Source organism: Phacochoerus africanus, chromosome 10 (genome assembly GCF_016906955.1).
Source record: "Phacochoerus africanus isolate WHEZ1 chromosome 10, ROS_Pafr_v1, whole genome shotgun sequence".
Lineage (NCBI taxonomy): Eukaryota > Metazoa > Chordata > Mammalia > Artiodactyla > Suidae > Phacochoerus > Phacochoerus africanus.
Genome location: NC_062553.1, coordinates 82,936,103 through 82,960,983, shown reverse-complemented (window position 1 = coordinate 82,960,983; position 24,881 = coordinate 82,936,103). Strand labels below are relative to the sequence as shown.

Genomic DNA, 24,881 nt, shown 5'->3' with positions numbered 1-24,881 from the left:
AAAGACATGACCAAACTACGCCCCATGGGGGATTGTTTCAGCAACAAGAATATGAGGGTCACCTGAGGCATGAAGGGGATTGGGGGAACCACTTTAAAGGTCTAGGCATGAGATCAAAGTAACTGGGAGCATAGGAAAGGAAAGACATGAGTGTTTTAAGAAGGAGTCCCATCCTTGGAATCCTGGATCATCTCCTGGAAGAAATAAACTTATGGAAAGTTTCCCTGGCAAGGAGTAGATGTGATAGTTCAGCAGTTTAGTGCAGAGCCATTCTTGGCACAAACTAGAGGTTTGAACAATTGTTAGGTGAATGTGGAAATAATTGTTTGAATGGTAGATGGTAAACTCATAAAATCAGAGAAGAGCTTTTTTTTTTTTTTTTTTAACTAGTAGTTGAATTGTCAAGGGGGAGGGAGGAGAGTATGGGATGGACGGGAGTTTGGGATTAGTAGATGCAAAGTATTACATTTAGAATGGATGGGCAGAGTTCCCATCACGGCTCAGTGGTTAATGAACCCAACTAGTACCCATGAGGATGTGGGTTCGATCCCTGGCCTTGCTCAGTGGGTTAAGGATCTGCTGTTGCCCTGAGCTGTGGTGTAGGTCACAGACATGGCTCGGATCCCACATTGCTGTGGCTGTGGCTGTGGTGTAACCTGGCAGTTTTAGCTCTGATTCGACCCCTAGCCTGGGAACTTCCATATGCCGAGGGTGCAGCCCCAGAAAGACAAAAGGACAATAAATAAATAAGTAAATAAAATAGAATGGATGAAGGTCCTACTGTAAAGCACAGGGAATGGTGTCCAGTCTCTTGGGATAGAACATGATGGGGGATGATATGAGAAAAAGAATGTGTGTGTGTGTGTGTGTGTGTGTATATATATATGTAAGACTGGGTCACTATGCTGGACAGCAGAAATTGGAGCAACATTGAGAATTAACTATAATTTAATTTTTTGAAAGTTTAAAAATAATAGTTGAATTAATGGAGGTCAGATACACAGAGAAGGCCATTGATTTCGTACAATTTAGGAGTTTAGTAGCTTTAACATTCACTGCGTGTTTTTTTGGACATAAAAACACTGAATTTCTGTGTGGCAGAAAAACGGAGGAAGGAAGAGTTCTCAAAGGCCTGTGTCTAGATGCTGTTAATATGTTCTGACCCCAAGTGGAAATGTGGTCTCAGAAAATAATTCTAAGCCAGGATCATAGAACCCCCCCACACACACACTTTAGAAACTGTTGAAATTCATCTAAAACACTACTATCACCATCAGATTTTCACGTAGAACTTGTAGTGTACTGAGCGTTATGAAATACTTAGAAAAAAGGCCAACAATCTCTAGCAAATTCCTCGAATTTATAATTAGATCCGAAACTCAGACTAGAGAGTGGGGACATTCGTTCGCAAGAGCCATTGCTCCTCTCGGAACCACTGGCATTTTCACCACCAATCTATTCGAGATTTATTTCCTCAGCAAATAGTTGAGTGTCTAAGGGGATGGGTCCCTGCAAGCGTTGGTCCTGCAGTGGGAAATAAACCAAAGAGTGCCCCCCCCCACCTTCATATTACTTAGAATAGGAGAACCACCTCTTCTCGAGAATAGGCAACAACCTGCCTAAATCTATAATTACCAACAGTTCAAACTTCTCTGGAGAAAACGGTGTGATGAGAGACTAAGGAGATTTCAACATCAAATATGTATATCACTGGAACATCCGTTTTTTGGCCTTCTGCCTTTTTCCCCCTGCTGGATTTATTGAGATGGAATGGATATCCAGCCCTGCACAGGTTTGTGTATGGCATAGTGACTTGACTTGCATGCATCAGGAAATGTCTACCACAGTAAGTTGAATGGATCTCTATTATCTCACCTTGATACAAAATAAATGGAACGTGGCTTTTCAATGTGAACAATCCCACACCAGGGATCCTTGGAGGACTGGTTCCAGGGAAATTAATTCACTTAAATTCACATAAGGGGAGTTCCTGTCATGGCTCAGTAGTTAACAAACCCAATTAGTATCTGTGAAGATAACAGCTTCGATCCTGGCTTTGGTCAGTGGGTTAAGGATCCGGCGTTGCCATGGGCTGTGGTGTAGGTCGATGACGTGGCTTGGATCCTGCATTGCTATGGCTGTGGAGCAGGCCGGCAGCTGTAGCTCCGATTTGACCTCTAGCCTGGGAACCTCCATATGCTTCGGGTGCATAAAAAAGATAAATAAATAATAAATAAATTCACGTAAGGAGTTGATAGACAAACTTTATGTTGCCATTTATTTTTCTATTGAGTAGGTCCATATTTTGCATCTATAAAATTTGCAGCCAATTTTATGGGCTCACCTTATTGTAAATTACTAGTAATTGATTTGGGGGGCACACTAATTAAATATCACAATTAACTTGCCTTCAAGTTATATATATATATATATTTTGTTGTTGTTGTTGTTGTTGTTGTTGTTTTTAGGGCCACACCCATGGCATATAGAGGTTCCCAGGCTAGGGGTCAAAGCAGAGCTACAGCTGCCGGCCTACGCCACAGCCACAGCAATGCAGGATCCGAGCCGCATCGGTGACCTACATCACAGCCCACGGCAATGACAGATCCTTAACCCATTGAGCGAGGCCAGGTATTGAACCCACAACCTCATGGTTCCTAGTCGGATTCGTTTCTGCTGCACCACGATGGGAACTCCTACATCTTGATGTCTTGATATCTTGATATCTCCTTTTCTCTGAGGATCTTGTCCTTCCGCCTAATCCCTCCCACACCAGCTCAGCCCCTCCACTTTCTCTGAGCACACCAGGAGATTTGGCATTATCCCAAACTGTCCAGGCCCATGAGTTTAATCTCGAGCACCCCAGACTCAGACCATTCCCCGGCTTTGGGGGGTAGTTCCCAGCTCCCACGATGCTTGGACCCCCTTGGGACCTTTCCTCCTTTCATCTTCTTGCTTTTCCCTTGTCCTCACACTCTTTTATGTTCTCACCTCCCTCCTTGTCACAGGCTTCACAGTCATTCCCTTGCCTATCCCTCTGCTCTCTGCCCCTCATTCCCTCTATCACCCTCACCTGCAAAACCCCAGCTCTGCCCCCTTAGGCTGGAGAAAAAGCCACAGCCATGCCAAATGGCCTAGCTTTAAATTCATGACCGCTAACCTCAAATGACCACTTAATAGCATTGCCTGGCAATCCTACCCCATTTCTGTGGTTCATTTTCTCTCAAACTCTCCCAAAAGATAACACTCACATCTGCTTCACTCTTTTCCAACTTCCAGCATCTCTTCCACCCTCCCCACTCTCAGGAAGTTGGGGCTGAGGCTATTTCACCAAGATAAGAGAGTCAGAGAGAGGAGAACAAGTCACTATGCTCCCAGCCCAGAGGCCACCAGCCTGCGTGCCTCTGGGCCCACACACTGCATTTCCTCTTGGGCGAGCCTCACCCGACCTTAGCTCCCGGCTCTTCTGGGAGCAGGGGAAGAAAATAGCCTTGCACTTGGAAACTTCCTAGCAGATCATGTAGGACCCTCTTCCTTTAGGACCTCTTGTCTATAAGGTTTTCTCTACCTCCCCCATTCTCAAGCTCTCCTCCCCAAAGCTACCATCCCATGCACCTGACATATTTGTGTGTTTGTTCATTATTTGCCTTCCTTGATGAGAGCAGGGATTTTTATGCCTTTTTTTTTTGTCTTTTTTCCTTTTAGGGCTGCGTATGGAGGCAGCATATGGAGGTTCCCAGGCTAGGGGTCAAATTGGAGCTATAGCTGCCAGCCTATGCCACAGCCACAGCAATGTGGGATCTGAGATGCATCTGCAAACCTACACCACAGCTCACAGCAACGCGGGATCCTCAATACTACGAGCAAGGCCAAGAATTGACTGAACCCATGTCCTCATGGTTCCTAATTGAGTTCATTAACCACTGAGCCATGACGGGAACTCTCTCTCTTTTTTTTTTTAATTAAAGTATAGTTGATTTACTGTGTGCCAATTTATGCTGTACAGCAAAGTGACCCAGTCATACATATATATTCCCTTTCTTATGTTATCTTCCACCATGTTCTATCCCAAGAGACTGAATATAGTTCCCTGAGCTCTACTGTAGGATCTCATTGCTTATTCATTCTAAATGGAATAGTTTGCAACTACTAACCCCAAACTCTCAGTCCATCCCACTTCCTCCCCCTTGATTGGATGTGGTACATACACACAATGGAATACTATTCAGCCATAAAAAAGAAGGGAATAACGCCACTTGCAGCAACATGAATGCAAGGAGAGAGTCCCATACCAAGTGAAGTAAGTAAGAAAGAGATAAATACCGTATGATATCACTTATATGTGGAATCTAAAATAGGACACAAATGAACCTATCTACAGAACAGAAACATACTCACAGACACAGAGAACAGACTTGTGTATTTGTTTTGTTTGCACCATATTCCCTGTGACTTGAACAGTGCTTGACCGACACCGTCACTTATTCATTCATTCAACAGATGCTGGACTCTTCTCCAGGTACTAAGGGAACTGCAATGTACAGAATGGACCAAAACTCCTGCTGTTTTGGTGAAGGAAGTACTGAGATAGTGATAAAGGAAGCATCCACTCCATGCAGGGAAAGAGGATAAAATGTGTGTATTTGGTAGGATGTGGTGGGGGTGGGGTGAAATTTTAGATAGAGTGGCCAGGATAGGCCTTGTTGAGAGAAGGGTTTTTCTTCCTTCCTTCCTTCCTTTTTTGTTTCTTTTTTTCTTTTTTGTCTTTCTAGGGCTGCACCCTCGGCATATGGAGGTTCCCAGGCTAGGGGTTGAATTGGAGCTGTAGCTGCCAGCATAGGCCACAGCCACAGCAATGTGGGATCCAAGCCGCATTTGTGACCTACACCACAGCTCACAGCAACACCGGATCCTTAACCCACTGAGCAGGGCCAGGGATAGAACCTGTGTCCTCATGAATAGTAGTCGGGTTAGTTACTGCTGAGCCACGATGGGATCTCCGAGAAAGGGTTTTGAGTGAAGACCAGTGGGAGGTGAGGAAGAGGGCCATGAGGGAAGGGCTTTCCAGGGAGAAAAGCACTGGTGCACAGGCCCTGAGCTGGGAGTGTGCCCCAGTGGTCCCAGGACTTGTGAGGAGGCCACGATGAAGTGAGCAAGGGAGGGAGTAGGAGACCAGGTCAGAATGGAAAAGAAAGGGGGAAGGAAATTCATGTGGGGGCTTAGACACATTCTGATAATTTTTATTTCGAGTGAAAAGGAGAGCCAAGGGAGGATTTTTCAGTTTTGTTTTTGGCTGCACCTACAGCATGTGGAAGTTCCCAGGCCGGGGATCGGGCCCACACCATCACAGCAGCCTGAGCTGCAGCAGTGAGAGTGCTGGGTTCTTAACCTGCTGTGCCACAAGAGAACTGCCAGGGGGAGGGTTTTTTGATACCACGGCATTAACATGCAAGCCACATTCAAGTTTTCACAGTTGTCCCGATAACGTCATTTTTTAAAAAATCCAATTATTTTTTTCTTTATTGGCCGCCCCGTGGTATATGGAGTTCCTGGGCCAGGGATCAGATCCTAGCTGCTGTTGGGCCCTATGCTGGAGCTGCAGCAATGCTGGATCATTAACCCACTGTGCCTGGTCAAGGATCAAACCTGCGTTCCCAGGGCTTCAGAGATGCCACTGATCCCGTTGCGCCACAGCGGGAACTCCAAAAAGGTCCACTTTTCCAGGACCATTTAAAGAAATGACCAGCACAAGGGGCAAAATCAAATTTCATAGCATGCATAGTATTAGTAATTATCATTTGTGGCTACTAGGACTGTGCTGAGAGATGTCATCTACAGGTTAAAAAAATTACCAAAATACCAGTTCTATGTCTTTTTATAGGTTTCTCCCCAACTCAGGATCCAATCAAGCATCAGTTGTCATTTCTTTCTTTCTTACTTTTTTTTTTTTCAAAAACGGCTTTATCGAAAGAAAGTTCACAAGCCACATAATTTGCCCACAATTCATCGGGCTTTAGAATATCCACAGAGTTGTGCAACCATCACCACAAACTAATTTTAGAACACTTTTGTCACACACCCCCCAAAATCCATAACCTTTAGCGGTCACGTTCCCGCTCCTTATTCTCCCAAACATAGACAACCACCATTCTGTCTCTATAGATTTGCCTATTCTGGATATTTTATTTTTTTGTCTTTTTAACACTGCACTCGAGGCATATGGAGGTTTCCAGGCTAGGGGTCCAATCCGAGCAACAGCTGCTGGCCTACGCCACAGCCACAGCAATGTGGGACCCGAGCTTCGTCTGTAACCTACACCACATCTCACCGCAACTCCGAATCCTTAACCCACTGATCGAGGCCAGGGATCAAACCTGAAACCTCATGGTTAATAGTCGGTTTCATTAATCACTGAGCAACTACGGGAACTCCATTTATATTTTACATAAATGGAAGTTTACAGTCTGTGGGGTTTTGTGTCTAGCTTCTTTCACTTAGCATAGGGTTTGCAAGTTTCATCCATGTAGAATGTGTCAGTACTTCATTCCTTTTTATGACTGAATGATGTTCCATTGTGTGCATACAGCACATTCTATTTATCAAAGGAGGATTTGAGCACAGTAGTGACCTGTTTGGAGTGGCATTTCACAAGGCTCATTGCAACTGTTGCTCCAAGGGGTAGAGAATGAATTAACTGTCAAATGCTGTTCTTAGGGGAAACAAGATAAGGCCCAAGAACTGACCTGTAAGTGCTCAAATAATTGAACGAAGAAATTAGCAGACATAGTCTGACTATATATAAACAGTATTTTATGTATTTGGGGGGACCTGTTGCATTTCTTTTGAATGATTAAACATGGGATGTAGCAATAAGATGGTTAATAAGTAAGAATTTAAAATGGAATGTGCACATGTAAAAGTACACGACAATTGGAGAATACCATTAATTTGACTTAAAAAAAATGATGGTAATAGTTCTTTTGGAACACGTAAATTTACTCCTCAGAATCATTATTCTCTAAACATAACTCAACCTTACCCTAATCATCCAAGATTTCAGGCCAGCTTCTAGAGAGCCGGCTAAGAGAAGAAAAAACTCTCATAAACAGACATTTTCAATGTCTGTGCAGATCAGGTGGATGGGAGCTAGTTTAGTTTTATTTTGGGAAGTTGGTGTCAACCAAAAGATGGCAGAACCTGGATCAAAAAATTGAGAGTTCTGTTGCAGCTTCTGTCATTTGGAGCAAAGACGTTAACTACTGGAATCTCTAGATCCTGAAACTGGCATCAAACACATGTATTGATTCAAGGTTTGGGCTAAGTACAAGAAATAGTTACTAGGTTATCCAGTTTTCAGTACGTGCAACTTCTGGGGCTTGCAAATCTTTGAGGAGTGAGGGGCAAGGAAAACTAGACCTAAAAGGCGAGGCTCGAAAGGTGATGGTCAAAAATGCACTCTGTGTTTAAAATGCGATTCGGTGGGCGGGGTGGCCAAATGTTTCGGAAAATAAACATAGAACGCGGAACTTCCCTTGCAGGTAAGGCTGAGTTGGCTTCACGGGGACCAGAGGAGGCAGGGGCAGCTGTTTCGATTCCTAGGAATCAGCGGGGCGGTGGGCGGGGGAGGCGGCGCGGGCCCGGCGCTCGAGCTGGCGGGGCCGGGAATTTGGAGAGGATCCCTGGTCGCGCGGCGGCGGCGGCGCGCGCGGGTGCGCGTGTGAGCGAACTAGGGAGCGGGAGGGCGAGTGCGCCCGGTATTGGCAGCGGAGGAGTGGAGGCTGGGCGGCTCCGACTCCCTGACGCCAGCGCGACCAGATCAATCCAAGCTCCCGGAGCAAGCGAGCGAGCGAGCGGGCGGGCGGGAGGAGGAAGGAGAGGCCGAGCCGCTGAGCCCGAGCCGAGGCACGGGGAGGGACCCTGCGAGCGCAGCGCCCGGCCGGCCGGACCGGGGCCGCCCGGGACCCCGCTCGCCCGGCCACCTCGTGCGCCCGCGCGGACGGGCGCGCAGCCAACCCGGTAAAACGAAACAGACCCGAACCCAACTTTCTCCTCCGCCGCGTCCCCGCCCTCCCTTCGGCGCCCCGCGGACTTTCCAGCGCCGCCGCCACCGCCTCGGGCTGGGGCGGGCGCGGGCCAGCCGGGTGGCCGCGATCGTGCACCGGGCCAGTGGTGCGGTTGAGGCGGAGAGGGGGCTCTTCCCCGCGTGGGGCGGACCGGCACCCCCCCCTCCATGATGGCGCCTCCCGGCAGCTCTAGGGAACCAACCTGCCACCTTCTCTCCCCTCGCGCTCCGCCAGCCAGGCTGGGCTTGGGCCGGAGTGCCCCCCGCGTCTTTGTTGGGTCCCCGGCGGGGACGCCGCGTCCCTTGGCCCCCACCCTCGCCCCGATCCCTGCCCGCGGCCGGCCCTCCGCGGCCACCCTCCCCCCTCCGCCCGTTTCCCTTTCCCTTCCTGCAGCCGGGCCTGAGCCGTCGGCGCGGCCCGCCGGGCCCATTGTGTCCCGCGCTGGCCGGGCGACCCCTGCGGGAGTCGGAGGGCGGCCGCGGACGCTGTCCTTTCCGCGAAGTGGGGCTCGCGCGAGGGGGCACCCGGTGCCCTGCGTTCCTCCGGCTTCGGGCCGGGCTCCCTCTTCTTCCTCGGCCAGCCTCTTGAGGGTCGAGGTCAAGGAAAGTTCTCACCTAAATTCTCTACAATTTAGTCAAAGGTTTGGTTGCACGTACTTTTTTTTTTTTCTCTCTTCCGCCTCCCCCCCCCCACCCCCCCGCGCCCCGAGTCTCCGAGTGTCGTCTCATTCCTTTCCCTTTCCCGGATTCGATTGCCTCACTGCATGTGTATTTGTGAGTTCGCCGTGGAACAAGTGTTCATTTACTCTGCGCATGGTCTTTGTTAGTGTTTCTCGGGGTTGTTTCTGCAGGAAGGTGGGGGTGGTGGGTGTGAGAGAGACAGACGTGGGCTTGTTTTTCTAGTTGCTTAATACATATGAAGGCTTCCCAGGGAGAGCGTTTCCTTGATGTACTTTGGGAAGGGAGGAGGAACAGATGCCTGCCGGATCTTACAACTCCAGTAGCTGCGGCTTTTGTTTATTTTGAGGCGTGGACGATGTTTAAATGCACCGTGCAAGATCCCCAGTAAGGCGCTTTCCCTTCTGCAGATCGAGGAGCGTCTCAGAACTGTCTCCTGAGAAAGCACCATTGTCGTGAGAGCTCTGACAGCCGGCCTTTTTCTTTCCACTGAGGTTCTTTTGCCATTGCAGCTGAAGTTTCAAAGTCTATGAAATGATCCCAGAAGTTGCCTGAGCTCTGTATGCCTTTGCGTTGCTGAAACTCTTCGCGAGCAGCTCGATCGCAGAATGCCTTTATTTCAGAGCATATCTCGCTCTCCTTGGCTGTCGTGGATGACGTGCCCACATTCAGGAACACAGTGAGAAAACTGTCCTCTGCCCATGTTGATTTTTCGTCTTGTTTCTAATTACTCCTTTGCACTTTATTGGCGGTAGGTGAGCGGTCTTGGAACCAGGATTTCAGAAGAATTGAGGCAGAATCAATGTTCACCGCCCCAGGATTTTCAGTTAGTATAAATATTTTGCATCAGTGTTATTCTGATGGAGGTGCCAGGCCTGAATCCGCTGTGCTGATTTAAGTATTTGTCCTCTGTCCTCCCTCCCTCTTTGCATTTGCAGTTACTTGATATTTCTGTGCAGGTGGTGTACATTTGTGTAGTATTGCCATTCTTAGGAAACTGTAACCAGGGTCGTGGGAGATGATTTTCTAGAGGTGGGTGATGCCAGAGTCTCTGGAGGATCCGGGCAGGATCGGGTGTCTTCTGAGGGTAGGGATTTGTCCTTGATTTAGTTTTGACCCTTCCAACCGTAGGTATGTAACTAAATACATTTTTCCTTTTTGCAGTATCCTTTGGTTTTGTACCTTCGAAGAGCTGATGACCTTTGCATTTTAGAGAAATGATAGTTTTTAGGCGGTTAAAAATGTTATGCTCTTACACCTCTTGGCATTTATTTATTTTTTCCAAGTTCATTAAAGCGTTAAGAGCAGGTAAGCCTCGTTTTCCCCAATACATTTATTAGTTGAAAACTAAATTGCAGTTTGTAATTTTGATTTCTAGTAATTCTGGGTTTAGTAACTTGGTTAGATTGGAAAAAGAATAAACTTGAGTGTAATTAGATGAGTATATTTAAACTGCAGTCGCCTACATAATCAAGGCCAAGTTGTGTGTGTATAAAAGATCTCATTTGTGTAGTCTTACAAGGCTAATGGAGGCATCATTGAGGCTTTATAAATAATGTAAGTTGTGTATAATGTAGCGTCTCCAGAGACGGCAGAGAAAGCATCATTACCAGCCTTTTCAACCTGCTTGAGATCTTAAATTGATTTACAGCACTGAACTGGTGCAAAATGATACATCAGGATGACATGGGGTCAGCCTGTAAAAGTCTATGATGTCAGCCTATTAGTTCAGTCATCATAATTAAACCGTATTACAGGGGCAGCTAAGCAGGAGTCTGGCGTTATCCTTCAGATATGGGTGGTACATGTATTTTGTTTATGGTGGAAAGGCTGAACTGACAAGGAACGCTAGGGTTTCTAAAAAAGGGGAAAGGCTTACAGAACTCTGAATTTCTGAAAAAAACTGAAGGTACGTGAAGGGCTGTTCAGTCTGCATTGTCTAAATAGCTTTCCATTAGGTCGTGGAGAAACAGATGCTTTGGGGTGCTGATAAGGACCGTTGCAGCTCAGATCTGTGCACTGAACCATGCTTCATGTGAGCTTGAATTTAACTTGGCCTTAGGGACTTTCTAAAATATCAGAGGACCGCATACTTTGTATCCCTCATCCTTTTATTAACACTGACTTCCACTGTATTGATGCACCCACTGCTATGTTATTTCTTTAACTAGTCATAGTTAACCAGGTCTCCACTGAAAAGTGAGCTATTGGAATTGAACATATGAGCAATTCAGGAAAAGAAGATTCTTATTTTTGGCTTAACTTTCTGGCAGTCCTTATTCAGCTTGTGGGACACCTAGGGCTGTGCTGTCCATTGAGGTAGCTATAATGGCATGTGGGTATTTAATTTGAAATTAGTTAAAATGAAATAAAAATACATCTTTTCAGTAGCACTAGCCACATTGCAGGTGCTCAGGAGCTAATGTGGCTAGTGGCTACCACGTTGGAGAGTGTAGTCATACAACATCCATCATCACCGAAGGTTCTCTTAGTGCTCCTTCTCTCAGGAACCTTTGCCTCTCCTCAGCCTCCCTTTCTACCCACCTTTCAGTTGCCTGTCCGCCTGCTACTTCTAGGATGAGTTTGTGGTGTCAAACAGAGAAAGAAATCCATTAGTTTTACTACTTACTAGTTGCTCTTGTTAAAATCAGTTTGGAAGTGACAGTTAAAGCTACTGGATAAAATGAAATTGATTTTTCTGTGGCTCATATTTATCCTTGGTGTCATGGATTCTTTTTTTTTTTTTTTTGTCTTTTTGCCATTTCTTGGGCCGCTTCCGCGTCATATGGAGGTTCCCAGGCTAGGGGACGAATTGGAGCTGTAGCCACTGGCCTACACCACAGCCACAGCAACGTGGGATCTGAGCTGCATCTGCGACCTATAGCACAGCTCACAGCAACACCGGATCCTTAACCCACTGAGCAAGGGCAGGCATCGAACCCGCAACCTCATGGTTCCTACTCAGATTTGTTAACTACTGAGCCACGACGGGAACTCTGGTGTCATGGATTCTAATCTGATTGAGAGCTTTGGGGAGGAGAAAGAATTGCAGCTAATTTTTCTCTGACTTTTGACTGTGTCCTTGTTTTTAATACTCATCTCATCGAAGCCTCAGCATTTCCCTAAGTGCTGTTGTCACATTTTACAGGTAGGGAAACTGAGTTCAGAGTGATTCATTGTCTTGCCTCAGGCTACATAACTGGTGATTGTGAACAAGGCAGTCTCACTCTAGAGCCTCACTTTTTAGTACATATATTTGTCTAGAATGCCTAAATAATCATTGTTCTGCTGGGCTTTATTATACTGGTATAAGACATGCTTTTATTTTTTTTAGGCTTTTCAGCAAGTCTGCCCTCTCTTGTGCTTTTCTGGGCTATTTTCTGTTGTCTTTTTTCAAGTTCCTGAGAAAGAAAACATGCTGTTAATGTTTTCTAAGCAGAGCATAATTTGGAAGACTAAATCTGACATAAAGGCAATGCATTTCAAAGCCAAATTAGTTGTATCTCTACTTTTCTGGATAATTCCTGTCACTTTTATTTTTCTTGTATAATCACAAGCTGATGGTACTAAAAAAAATTCTAGTAGTTCAATTTATCTCATTAACATCAGTCTTTCTTTAGCCTGCACCTTGAGATACAAATAGTTCATTGCAAATTCCTTGGAGTTTTTGTTTTTGGTTTACATTTAATGACTACCTTTGTACGGTCTTACAGTTTAGTCGTTCTTATTTTTTGTTTGTTTTGTTTTGGTCAGGGCTGTTTAAGAATCTGATGGAATCCCGCATCCTCTATCTTCTCACAACCATCCCCAATCCAGAAATGCTTGTGTGCCCTGGTAAGCTTGTGTGTAGACAAAAGGACCCAGATTGCCTGATATTTCAGGTGAAGGACACTCATGGGACTGCCTTGCCAAGTGTGTTCATAAACACTGAGATTTGTAACACAAAGAATAGACGTATTGAGTGTTAAAAGCTGCTCTGAATTTTCTAATCCAGTTGTTTCTTATCAGGTTGAGCAGTCTGAGGTCCCAGTAAGATAGCAGACTTGTCACCCATCTAGTGATCAGAGGAGGGGAAGCCTGAACCTGGATCATTCTCTGTCAAGTTCCCATTTGTTTGTTTGTTCCCACCATGCTCACCATGTTCCTGGGGCTTTGGTCTGAGCATATCCAGTATTATTTGGGGAGGGGAGGAAAGAAGAATTTTTTTGGCCTGATACTAACATTTTGGTACCCAGTATTGTTTGAGCTGAATAGGAATCAAGCCTAACAACTCAGAGAGATGTTTTCTACAGATTCAAACTGATTTTATTTTTTCATTTTAGAGATGGAAAAGACAAGCCCTATGTCCCAATCAATGGGACCTTACTAGAAAATGAGATATCTGAGATGGTACTAAGTTCACATTAAATCAGGTGATTCTGCTGTACAGATCTCCTCTTTTGGCTCTTCACACTCCTAACCCAAAGCCAAAGATTGGGATATTTAGGGAAGGAGCCAAGAGGTATTTGGGTGAATATTGGAAAGGTCTAAGGAGAAAAAGGGTAATTTAAATATAAAGAGGTAGAGAAATTTGATATTGATATCAAATAACATTGAGGCTGATGACATGTCCTCTGTAATTGTACTTCTGTATGTAGTTTTTTTTAAAAAAAAAAAAAACTTACTGGGGTATTTTAAAGGGGTACAGCTCAGGAAGAGCCAGATGGAAGAGATGTACAGGGCAAGGTGTGGGGGGAGGGGTGCAGAGCTTCCATGCCCTCCCCAGGCTCCCCAACCCTCACAGCACACCTTGATGTGTTCATCAACCTGGAGACTTGGGGGTTACTTTTCAGCACCAAGATTATCAGGAAGTGCTTTGATAAAAAGTAGAAGCATCTCCATTTTGCCTTGAACTGAAATCTAACTCTCTCTCTCTTTTTTTGGCTTTTTAGGGTCCCTCCCATGGCATATGGAAGTTCCCAGGTTAGGGGTCGAATTGAGCTGCAGTTGCTGTCCTACACCACAGCCACAGCAACACCAGATCCAAGCTGCATCTGCGACCTACACCACAGCTCACCGCAATGCCAGATTCTTAACCCTCTGAGTGAGGCCAGGGAGTGAACCTGCATCCTCATGGATACTAGTTGGGTTCATACCACTCAGCCATGGAGGGAACTCCCGAAATCTCTTGACTCTTTATATTCCTTTTTTGCTGTTGCCTTAAAGTGCAACTATTCAGTCTAATCTGGTGAGCTGTCTGATTTGCTGCCGAAATACCTGAATTTTTTTTGTTTTTGGCTTTTTAGGGCTGCACCTGCAGCATATGGTGGTTTCCAGGCGAGGGGTCTAATTGGAGTTACAGCTACCGGCCTACACCACAGCCACAGCAACGCTAGATCTGAGCCAAGTCTGTGACCTACACTGTAGCTCACGGCAGCACCAGATCCTTAATCCACTGAGTGAGGCCAGGGATCAAACCTGTGTCCTCATGGCTACTAGTCGGATTCATTTCTGCTGTGCCACAATAGGAACTCCTACCTGAAGTATTTTTAGTATTTCCTGTGGAGTTACTACCTTAAAACAAACAAACAAACAAACAGCTAAGTGAAGCCATATGAATGTACTTACTTTAAATCAAAGTCAAAATCTTCACCTTGGTATTCATTTTTAAGATGGTGTCAGTTTTAGAGATACTACTGGTCAGGCAAAAAAGGAACATTTACAGCTATTGCTGGCAGACTTGCAGACATGAGTGGGCCCCATAGAGCATTAATTTGCATCAGGAAAGCTATCTTTCAGAGGGGAAAAGACAAAACTTTCATAAACAATTCACCTCCAGTGACTGCATCTTATTTTTATGCAGATACTGGGATCTGCAATAGTTGAGCAGATTAACATCTTTGTGATTTATTTTTTATTTTTTTCCTTTTTACGGCCACACCTGTGGCATATGGAAGTTTCTGGGCTAGGGATCAAATCAGAGCTACAACTGGGGCCTCCAGCCAGGACCACACTGGATCTGAGCTGCATCTGCGACCTATGCCGCAGCTTGTCCAATGCCGGATCCTTAACCCACTGAGCAAGGGTAGGGATCAAACCCGCATCCTCACAGAGAACGTCGGGTCCTTAACCCACTAAGCCACAATGGGAACTTCTTTTTGTGATTGTTTTAATAAGCTAAAATCAGAACTTTGGGGAAGACTCCCTCTTGAAGATAAAGCATCAAGCCCTCTGAAGTTTGAGAGAATTCTTACTTGGCAATTCTCCCAAATCTCTGCTCAGTTCGTAGTGTGCAAATAGGAGCCTTATATAGAGCCTGGTCTTCTGGCGTGGTGGATTGATTTCTTAACTAATTTTCTCAAGGCGGACATGTCTGAATTTCAAGGAACACGGCATACACAAAACAGTTAATTATGCATCTATATGCTTTTGAACACTCAATGAAAATAAATATTCACTATGTTATGTTTGAGAGGGAGGATAGAGGGATCTAGCTTTTGATTCAAAAAAATTTTTTACACATAATTTTTTAATGCTTTATTTGTCGTTTCCCCTTAATTTTAGGGCAGCAGTACTATATTTTTTTCCTACAATCTCAGAGGGGGTATATTTACACAAACTATTCATTCATTTTCCTCTCCTTGTCTTTCTCTTGTGGTTTCTTTGTGGTTTGCTTATGCAAAGTGGAAGTATTTCAGACCTTTATAGTTTTTTTTTTTTTAATGCCACAGGAAAAAAAGGAACTAATTATCTTTCGAGAATTATAATTAGGCATTAAATTAAGTCATTATTTAGTTAGCTAAATGCAAGGTCTTTTGTTTGTTTAGGCTGAAAGAAAACATGTCTTAATGGAGGAGAGGGGTATTAAATATCTCCTTATTTGATCATTTTGATGAAGTATTGTAATGAGCATATGGTTCATTTAGTGAATCTGTATTGGTTCACAGTGGCTCAGTAATTCGTGAGAAGACACACAAAATGAAAAAGTAAATGCAACATGGCAAGAGTTGTTGCAAGGTAATATAGGAGTAAGTTGTACAAACGCCTCTGGCAAGGCCCCTCATGGGGTGAAAGGACCTGTGAGTTTGATTCGGTAGAAGGAAGAGGCTTTTGGGTAGAGTAGCTGGGGAGCAGTGCTGTCTGGTGGGACTTTTTGCAGTGATGGGAATATTCTGTAACTGCACGTCCAGTGCTATAGCCACTATCTACAAGGGGCTATGGAGCATTTAATGTGCCTAGTGCAACTGAGAACTGCATTTTTAACTTTCCTTCATTTCTTTTGAAATAGCCACCTATTTAACCAATGAACTGTCATAGTGGACAGCACAGATTTGGAAGCTAGTACGCAGCTCTGCCTGACTGCAGAGGGGTGTTCCTGATGGGGTCCCCTGTGCTGAGGTGGGAAAGGTGTTCAAGAAGGTAAAGTTGAATGAGGATTTGAGGACCTCAGTGTGCCAGAATGAGGAAGCATTGGGAAGGCACTGAAGATGTTTGAACATGCAGTTTAGGTTAGATGGGTTAACCCATCATCTGCCAGGAGATTCAAAAGATTCAAAATGGGATGGATTCTGTGAATGAATAAACACCTTGTGGTTGTTTGACTATAGAATAATGGGCAAGAGGACTGTCAGATTATTTTTGAGGTTTCCAACCTGAGTGGTTGGAAAATTAATAAAGCCTTTACTTAAGAATAGGAAAGAACTGGTTGTGGAAGGAATAAAGGTTGTGTGAATGATAAATTAGAATTGACAGGCTGAATTTAAAGTGGGGTATCTATGTATTCTGCAGGCAGGTTCGGGATACATGGCTAAGCTAAAGCCTAGGGAAGGGCTCAGAGCTTTACGTATATGTGTAGATTCCCAGTAGTGGAATATGCTGGAGAGGATCATGAACAGAAACAGAGCCGGTGGGTTGAACCTTGCATTGATGCCCTCAGTTAGGAATCAGTAGGAGGGAGAGGCATCTTTGAAATAGACATTTATAAAGAAGGAACTGGAAGAAAGCAGGAACAGGTAAACCAGGAAGCGGAGGGACGAGAGATTCCCGAGGAGGGTTCAGAGGGAAACGTTGTCTAGTTTAGGGTGAAGGAGAAAAAGTCAGGGTACTCGAGTGATTGCAATTGAGGTGAAGAGACTGAGTATGTTAAGAAATGAGAAATAGAGTCTTCCAGGCCCTTGAGTGACTTCTGCTTCAAAATACATGGTACATCGTATTTGAAGGTGGGAAGAAAGAAGTTCACAGACAGAGAGCATTCAGAGACAATGGCGTTGGGGTGATGAGTATTAGTCCTGTTGAGGAGGAAGATGGAGAAAGAGGCAGAAGGGGGTCCAGGGGAGAGAGGAAAGCCCATGGCAGCACTCACGTCGGCTTGCTCTGGTTTTCCCAGTAGTGTAGGAGGCAAGTGAGTCCCTTCGTGGGGTTAGTGAGCTGGAGGGATCAGAAAATGGTATTAGAAGCTTAAGGGAGACATTTTGGAAGACCCATCTAAGCGGCGCTCCAGGAAATCCGTGGATAGTTCAAGTTTGAACAGTCTGGGGAAAGCCAGGGACGAGGTTTGATGTGGCTGTAGAGTGGACTAGTAATTGTTGCTTTTTTAGTGTAATTTGGTGGCCTGCAAGGAGGATCGGAGAGGAATGTTGGCAGAGTTATTCTGGCCTCGGGATAGTGAATAGGTTGAAAAGTGAGGATCTAGAGTTAGGTTGTCTGGGTTTATAAATCCAAGCTCCAATGCCTACTTGCTCCCTACCCCCCTTACCCCTGGCTACACACACCACATATGGAAGTTCCCAGGCCAGGGATTGAATCTGAGCCACAGCTGCAACCTACACCACACCTGCGACCTACACCACACCTGTGGCAATGCCGGATCCTTTAACCCACTGTGCCACAGCGGGAACTCCAACACTTGCTTTTTATAACTTTGGGAAAGCTACCATTAACTTTGGAACTTCACTTTTCCTCACCTGAAAAAGAGACATAACAGTATATCAGCCGCAGGATTGATAGTAAGATGGAATGAGTTGTCCTTCCATATTTCATCTAATCTAAAGCACTGCTAATTGTAAGACATTGTTCCACGTACTACGAAGGGAAAAACCATCAGCTAGGCACAACATGCCACTGATGGTGAATTTCCTGGTTTGGGTGGGGGCAGGGGGTGCATCTGCAGTAGGCGAAGTACAACATACAAAATTCAGTGGGGCCTGGTGCATAATAGGTGTTCAGAAAATGTTAGCTATTTGTGAGGGTCAGTGTGATTTTAGAGTCTTGAATATTGAGCAATATCAGATCCAGTCTCAATAGGGATCACAGGTTATAAAGAGTCTAATGGATTAAAGGAATTGAGAAGGATTAAGCAATGGGAATCCTGATAATGAAATTGTGAAATATCTAGTTTGGGAATTTGTAGATGGGGCATTTTCCTGACAATTCCAGATAAAGGTTTTTAAGAAAAGCATAGTCACTAAGAGGAGAATGCCCTTTAATGATTTTAAAAAGCTATTTAAGTTGCCCAGAGCTTTTAAAAGTAAGTACTCTGAATTTACCTATGGGCTTTTCTTACTGAATTTATTAGTGTTAAAAAAGATTTATTTTTCAGTAAATACATGCTCAGTGCAGAAAGGTTCTGGTGTGGATTCTTGTCATAGTGTCAGAAGGAAAAAGGGAACTGATTCTTGATTGTCATTGAGTGATTTAATTGTATTTATTTCAAGAGATAGCAGAATAGGGGGTTGTGGATAATAACAGCTGCCTGTAATCTCGTCTAAACTTGGCTCTGAAGACGGAAACCATAAGGAAAAATGTGTAAATTTGACAGCATTTATGTGACCAAACACACATTCAGGAATGACCACACACAAAAGCACAACCTTTCAGTAACAAATTTGCAGCAAATTGCTGTTCTTTGTAAGAAACTTCTAAAGTCAATAGGCTGTATCACCCCTACAGGAAAATTGGTGCATGGACCAAGAGAGTTTCATACCTAGTGAAGTAAGTCAGACAGACAAAGGCAAATATCATGTGATAGCACTTATATGTGGAATCTTAAAAAAAAAAAAAAGGATACAAATGAACTCATTGGCAAAACAAATAGACTCACAGACATAGTAAAGCAAATTTATGGTTACTGAGAGGGAAGGGGGGAATAAATTAGGAATTCGGGATTAATGTATACACACATAGTATATGTATAATAATAATACATAAACAACAAGGGCCTACTGTAGAGCACAGGGAACTCTACTCAATGCCTCCTAATAATCCATAAGGGAAAGAATCTGAAAAAGAATAGATTTGTATATGTATAACTGAACCACTTTGCTGTACACCAGAAACACTGTAAATCAACTCTACTTCAATAAGAAAAAAATAAAATTCTGGGCTCTTAAAGAAAAACTGTTAAGTACATGAATGAGCAATTCAGAAACAAAAGAAGTGCACACTGCTAATAAGCATAAAAATATTCTGCTGTGTCCTGGTTCAGACTCTTCACTGGAATGGGGATGAGGTCTTCTCTTTATTTTACTGTGTCGAATTCTTAATGGACCGGGAAGGATCCGTCTGGGGAAACGGTTTTGCTCACTGGAGGATAGATAGGATGCCAGGATTTTGCCTCCTAAGAGAAGCTGGAGTCACAAGGAGGTACACAAGAAATATAAGCTGGGGTTGGAAGAGACAGGCCATCTCCATTCCATGTGCTTGCTGTTGCCCTGCTCACCCTCACGACATTGGGCTCCTCGTTAGAATGTGAGGTGTTTGTGGCACTTTAGGGGCTATCAGTTCTGTGCTGCTCCTCAATCAGCCGCACGATTGGTGAACCTTCAGGACACCAGGGCTTCAAAGAGCACATCGAAATGGGCCTCTTTCTCTCCTACCTGAGTTGCCGCATTAGATTTGATTTGTAGCAGCATTTCCTTATTCCTCTGAGATGCAGTGATGGTCTTGGAACAGGGTTTTGATTGTTGAGCTAAACTGGTTCATAAAGTATTAAAGAGAAAAGCCCTCCCACGTAAAACCTCTTATAGAGTGAAGAAAATGCAGAGGGTTAGGCATCAGGAATGAACTTGCCAGATTTTTCTCTTAAGGGTAATAGTTACGGTCGTGGCTGTAAGAAAGGCAGTGATTGGTGGGGTCCTTACCTAACTGCAGTACACTTGGCAGTGAGTTTTTACCTGGCGGGAGAGAACCTGTCAGCATCTTCTGCCTCCTTCATCTCCAAGTTGGAGAAGGCGTTTGAATCTCACCCACAGGCTTACCACCTGGCCTGTTACCACCTCCTCCTCGTTAAGTCCTTTGGGAGGACAGTGACTGGGAGGAGGGGGCCTGAACTGGTAATGCAGTGGTCAGACCCGTCCCTCAAACTCCTTAAGCAAAGTTGGCCAGAGAGGACGAATGCCGAAGCATGAGCCTGAATTTCATCAAACTGGGGCTTTAATATTTATTTATTTATTTATTTATTTGCTTTTTAGGGGCCACACTTGCAGCATATGGAAGTTCTAGCCTAGGGGTCAAATCAGAGCCGCAGGTCCTGCTCTACCCACAGCCGAAGCAACTCAGGATCCAAGCTACATCTGTGACCTACCCCACAGCTCATGGCAACGCCTGATCCCCACCCCACAGAGCGAGGTCAGGGATTGAACCCACGTCCTTATGGATACTAGTCCGGTTTGTTAACTGCTGAGCCACGAAGGGAACTCCCTGGGGCTTTAATTTTATGAGTAGCTTTTGATAAAAAAGGAGTAACAATGCTGCAGTGAATGTTGCTTTTGAAATGACACCTTCAGCTCTAATAGCGCTCAGACCAGCCGCCTGTTTATTGCTTCTTGCCATCTCATCTGTTACAGCATCCTGTTTTGCTTTGTGTCCGTTGCTGGCTTTGCAGTCTGGCATAATTAATAACCTCTTTATTTTTCCCAGTGTTCATGTTTGTGTGCTCAGGACTTCTATTCAGTTTGTTCAAGCCCCAAAGAATGTTTGATTGGTTTCAAATGGTCTTCTGTTAAACTGTGAACAAAATTCATTTGATCATCACTGAAATGATTGGCACCCAAGTTGCATGGACAGCATTTATTTGCATTGAAACATGCAAGAGTTTTGTCTTGTCAAATTGTGCAGGCTGTGATGTTGACCTGTATTCTGGGAAATGCACATCCTTGAATGGAGGTGCATCCTTTCACCTTTTTTTAGGTCCTTCTGCTTTTTGTTGAGCCAGTATTAATCAGTTTAGCAAGTGTTTCATGCACCTAGCACCCGGCCCTGTTTTAGGAAGGGCTAGGAAATGTGTAAGTCAGTTTTTGCCCTGCAGAAGCAATCTTACAGGCAAGAGGAGACTCTGATTATATGAAAAGTTAAGTAACAAGCCATTGTTATTAATGTTATAGCATCTGAGTTTGGGGGTGTTTCTCCAATAATTGGGCTAGCCTTTCAAAATCAAGGAATTGGGAAAGAAATCTGGGTGCAGTTGGTAGAGTTCCTGTGTCCTGCCCGCTTGTGGCTTAGTTGAATCTTTCCACATATTTTGAGCATCTGTATTATTTAACTTCTGTTCATGGTGTCTCTTTTTTTTTTCCTTTTCACTGTTGCACCTGCTGCATATGGAGGTTCCCAGGCTAGGGGTCTAATGGGAGCTTCAGCTGCCAGCCTGCACCACAACCACAGCCACACCGGGTCTGAGCCGTATCTGTGACCTACACCACAGCTCACGGCAACGCCAGCTCCTTAACCCACTGAACGAAGCTAGGGATCGAACCCGTGTCCTCACAGAGACAAGATCGGGTCCTTAACCTGCTAAGCCACAGTGGGAACTCCATAGTGTTTCTCCTATAAGAGCTTGATAAGTTGGGATAAAGGATCATACATGTAGGGTTTGCACTGACAACTCTGAAGAAAAATACAAACCTGCTTGTCTAGTGTAGCTTCTGTTTTAATAGCTTTTACTACAGTTATCTTACTAATCTCTAGACTGAGTTTCTGGAGGGAATGTGGACAGTGTCTTTATGATCTAGGTGTTAGCACAGTGGTTCCCACGTGGCACATTGCAGTCCCGAGGAGGACAACCACTGCGACAATGCCAGCCCGCCCTAGGGATGGATTCTGGGGTTGTGGTGGAGAGTTTTTAAACACACACCACGAGTCCTATGTACAACAGTATTGAAAACTGTCAGCTTGGCACATGGTAGTGATAAGTGAATTTTTTCATTTTGATGTATTTAAAAACATGGCAGGAAATGGGACCTGTGGTAGGTGGTAGGTCCGTTGTGAGTACGAGCAGCGCCTGGTGCCAGCTGCTACCTGTCATAGACACTCCAGACACCGCAGGTAATTCTGAGGGTTAACGGTTTTGCTCCTCCAAAAATTTGAGGTGAAGAGAGATAGATGGAAAGGATATCTGTGTTTGAGAGTGTTCCCCTTTCCCTTCTTGAAGGACTCAGCAATTCCTTGTGTCCTGGAGTCTGGAGGTAGAGCTAATAAAACTATTGCAGCCTGAGGTGCCTGGACCCAGGGAGAAAGGAGAGGAGAGTATTAGGATGGAGCAGAGGCAAAGCCAGGTCCTCAGCCCACTGAGCGGGGCCAGGGATCAAACCCTTGTCCTCATGGATATTAGTTGGGTTTGTTACCACTGAGCCACAATGGGAACTCCTGTTTTTAAGTTTTTATACTGTAATTAAAACCATTAGAGTTAACTCTGTCATCCACTTGTTGATTTTCCACAGCAGTATTTGAATCTTGAGCAGGCATTTCTTTAGCACTTACTATATTCTCAGAGTACCTAGTAATTTTATTATTAGTGTAAGCAAAATGTGGTAAGGAATTAAAAGCTCTCTTTGATAGAAGCATAATACATATTCAAAAAGCAATGATTACTTTTTATTAAGGGTGCTTTGGATTATCTGTTCCGTTGTTCATCTCCATCGATGCGAATGGTTGATGGCGGAGCTCCATTTGGAAAAGCCCAGGATGCACAGGAGATGCAGTTGTGGCAAAGAAATGGCACAGGTTTTCAGCCACTCTCTCTTAGATAAACAGCCGCTCACCATAGTCAGCCTGATAACATGGTCTTTCCCTCTCCTGCCTCCCTTCCCCGTTTATAGCTGTGAGCTTGGTGATGCTGGGAACTGTGTCAGCTCATTTTCTTCCTACCACACCTTTATGCGAGTAATAAGCACTTAAAGAACTGTTCAATTAAATAGTGAATTAGTGGAGACCCAAGTCTCTCAGTAGTTGAATGTACAAAGGAGGCGAATTTGGGTTCTGAAACCTTCTAAGAGCACTGTTTATTAGGTTTTTCCAACCTGATTGGTAAAATAACTCCCCGTTGGGGAGGTTAGTGGCTAGAACCGGACTAAACAGGTAGGTTGAGGCAGACAAGGTCTCGATTTCTGGTGCAGGTCTCACCTGATTCTGTAGGTGATGCTGGCTCGTCTCCACAGCCTTGTTTCCCTAACCCCGTGAGAGACGCCCCATCTACTTCTTTTTGCTCTTGGCTGGAGGGAGCTCTTACTGTTCTGGAAGAGGGTTGCTGCTCTTTGTTCAGTGTCTCCTCTGGCCAAGTGAATGCTTGGAAGTCCAGTTTAGCTTTTGGCAGATTGAAAACAGGATGTCATTGGTCCTCCTGTGGAGGAGAGTGAAATCTGGCTGATCTCAATGTTTGTTGCAATTCTTATGTAAACTTTGATTTTTAGAAGTTACTTAATTCTTCCAAATAACAGATTTACATGCTGGATGGAAAAGGCACGGGACCAAACTGCTCTTGAGATAGTTGAGTTATACAAAACTTTTCTTTGGTAAGAAATTCATGCATTGCAAAATGTAAAGAATGTTTGAATTGTTAATGGAAAGAGAGCTAAGGAACTAGAGTGGGAAGGAGGCTTCCTTTTTGTTATAATATGCCATTTTGTAAAATTGAATTTTTTTTATCATGTGGCTGAATTGCTTAATAAAAAAGTACATCCCCACCCATATCATATTCACCTCGAATTAGGTCATTTATCCCAAGCCCATATACAGGAATACATTTCTTTGAAAGTCCTAGTTCAGTACATTCAGAAACACTTTCAATTACTTTTTACTTCATATAAAGACCACTCTTGCCACTTCTCGGTCATAATACTGTCTCCTGGAGCCATATAGAATAAATCTCTTACCTATTTCAGTTTTTATTTTTATTATTGGGACTTTAAAATTGAAAACAGTAGCTGGTTGTACATAAAAATGGTCTGCTCTCCCGCACTGCCCTCTTGCCAGCTCACTCCTAGAGGTAATCATTTGTTCAAATTTATTTAAAGATGCACATCTATACATGTACAGGCTCTGTTTCTATTTGTTTTTAAAATGGGATTGTACTCTGTGTATTGTACTATGTGTATTGTACTCTGTGTAGTGTATTACTGCCTTTTTGAAACCGAACAATTATAATACGGTTTTCTTTCCACGTTAGACCTGAGAGGCTTTCCTTTTTTTTCTGCTTTATAACAGTTGTATCATTGTTGGATGTACTATAATTTATTTAATCACTCCATTATTGTTAGATATCTGGGTTATTGGGACATGATTGAGCTTGAATGTAGATCACGCTCACCTGAGGCTGCTGCGTCCCTTGTCGCTGCTTCTGCGGCTGTTTTCTCTCATAAGCTCCATTCCGAGGGGTCTGCTGGAGGTGGGGGTGTCCTCCATAAAAACACCCAGCTTTGATGGTCAGACCAGATCATCCCTCAGACCAGATCACTTCCCTCCCTTGTTAGTCACTTTCCGCCTCCCTTCCCATCCTCCGCCCTCATTGCTGTAGCATTCGAGCGTCTAGTCTTATTCCCTTCCTGCTGTTCCTGGGATAATTCTTGGATGGCTTCTCCTGTGACCTTTGACCCCCCACCTCAGGGACTCAGTCTCCTAGTCCCTTAATATGGGATGCTGCCCTTCTGAAAATGAAACAGATTTCTCCAACTCGACGGTGAATTATTTTCATTTCCTTATGTTCATGGCCATACCTTCAGACTACACAGCATTGAGACTCTGACCACTTCTGCTGGGCTGATCCAAACCTTTATCTTGAGCTGTAACAGCTGTGAGGCTTCCTAAAGGGTCTCTTGGCTGTACTTCCCACTGTCTCTCACCCTCCTCCTGGGCCACCTCCTCTCCCCCGTCCTTGCAGCCCGTCCTCAACCCG

At 44.5% G+C, this 24,881-nt stretch overlaps 1 protein-coding gene across 5 annotated transcripts in view; it reads left to right on the top strand.

The window, feature by feature from the left end:
• The first annotated feature begins 7,888 nt into the window (after window positions 1-7,888).
• The window catches only part of SMAD1 (SMAD family member 1), an 80,536-nt gene continuing 63,543 nt past the window's right edge, over window positions 7,889-24,881 (top strand). The window contains exon 1 of one of the 5 annotated variants that reach the window (XM_047798328.1): window positions 7,889-8,016. The gene's annotated coding sequence lies outside the window, so the exon portion shown is untranslated. Of the gene's footprint in view, window positions 8,017-8,468; window positions 8,704-8,849; window positions 9,567-24,881 lie in introns of those variants that run through there. The other 4 variants (XM_047798333.1, XM_047798331.1, XM_047798330.1 and 1 more) reach the window with 4 other exon arrangements.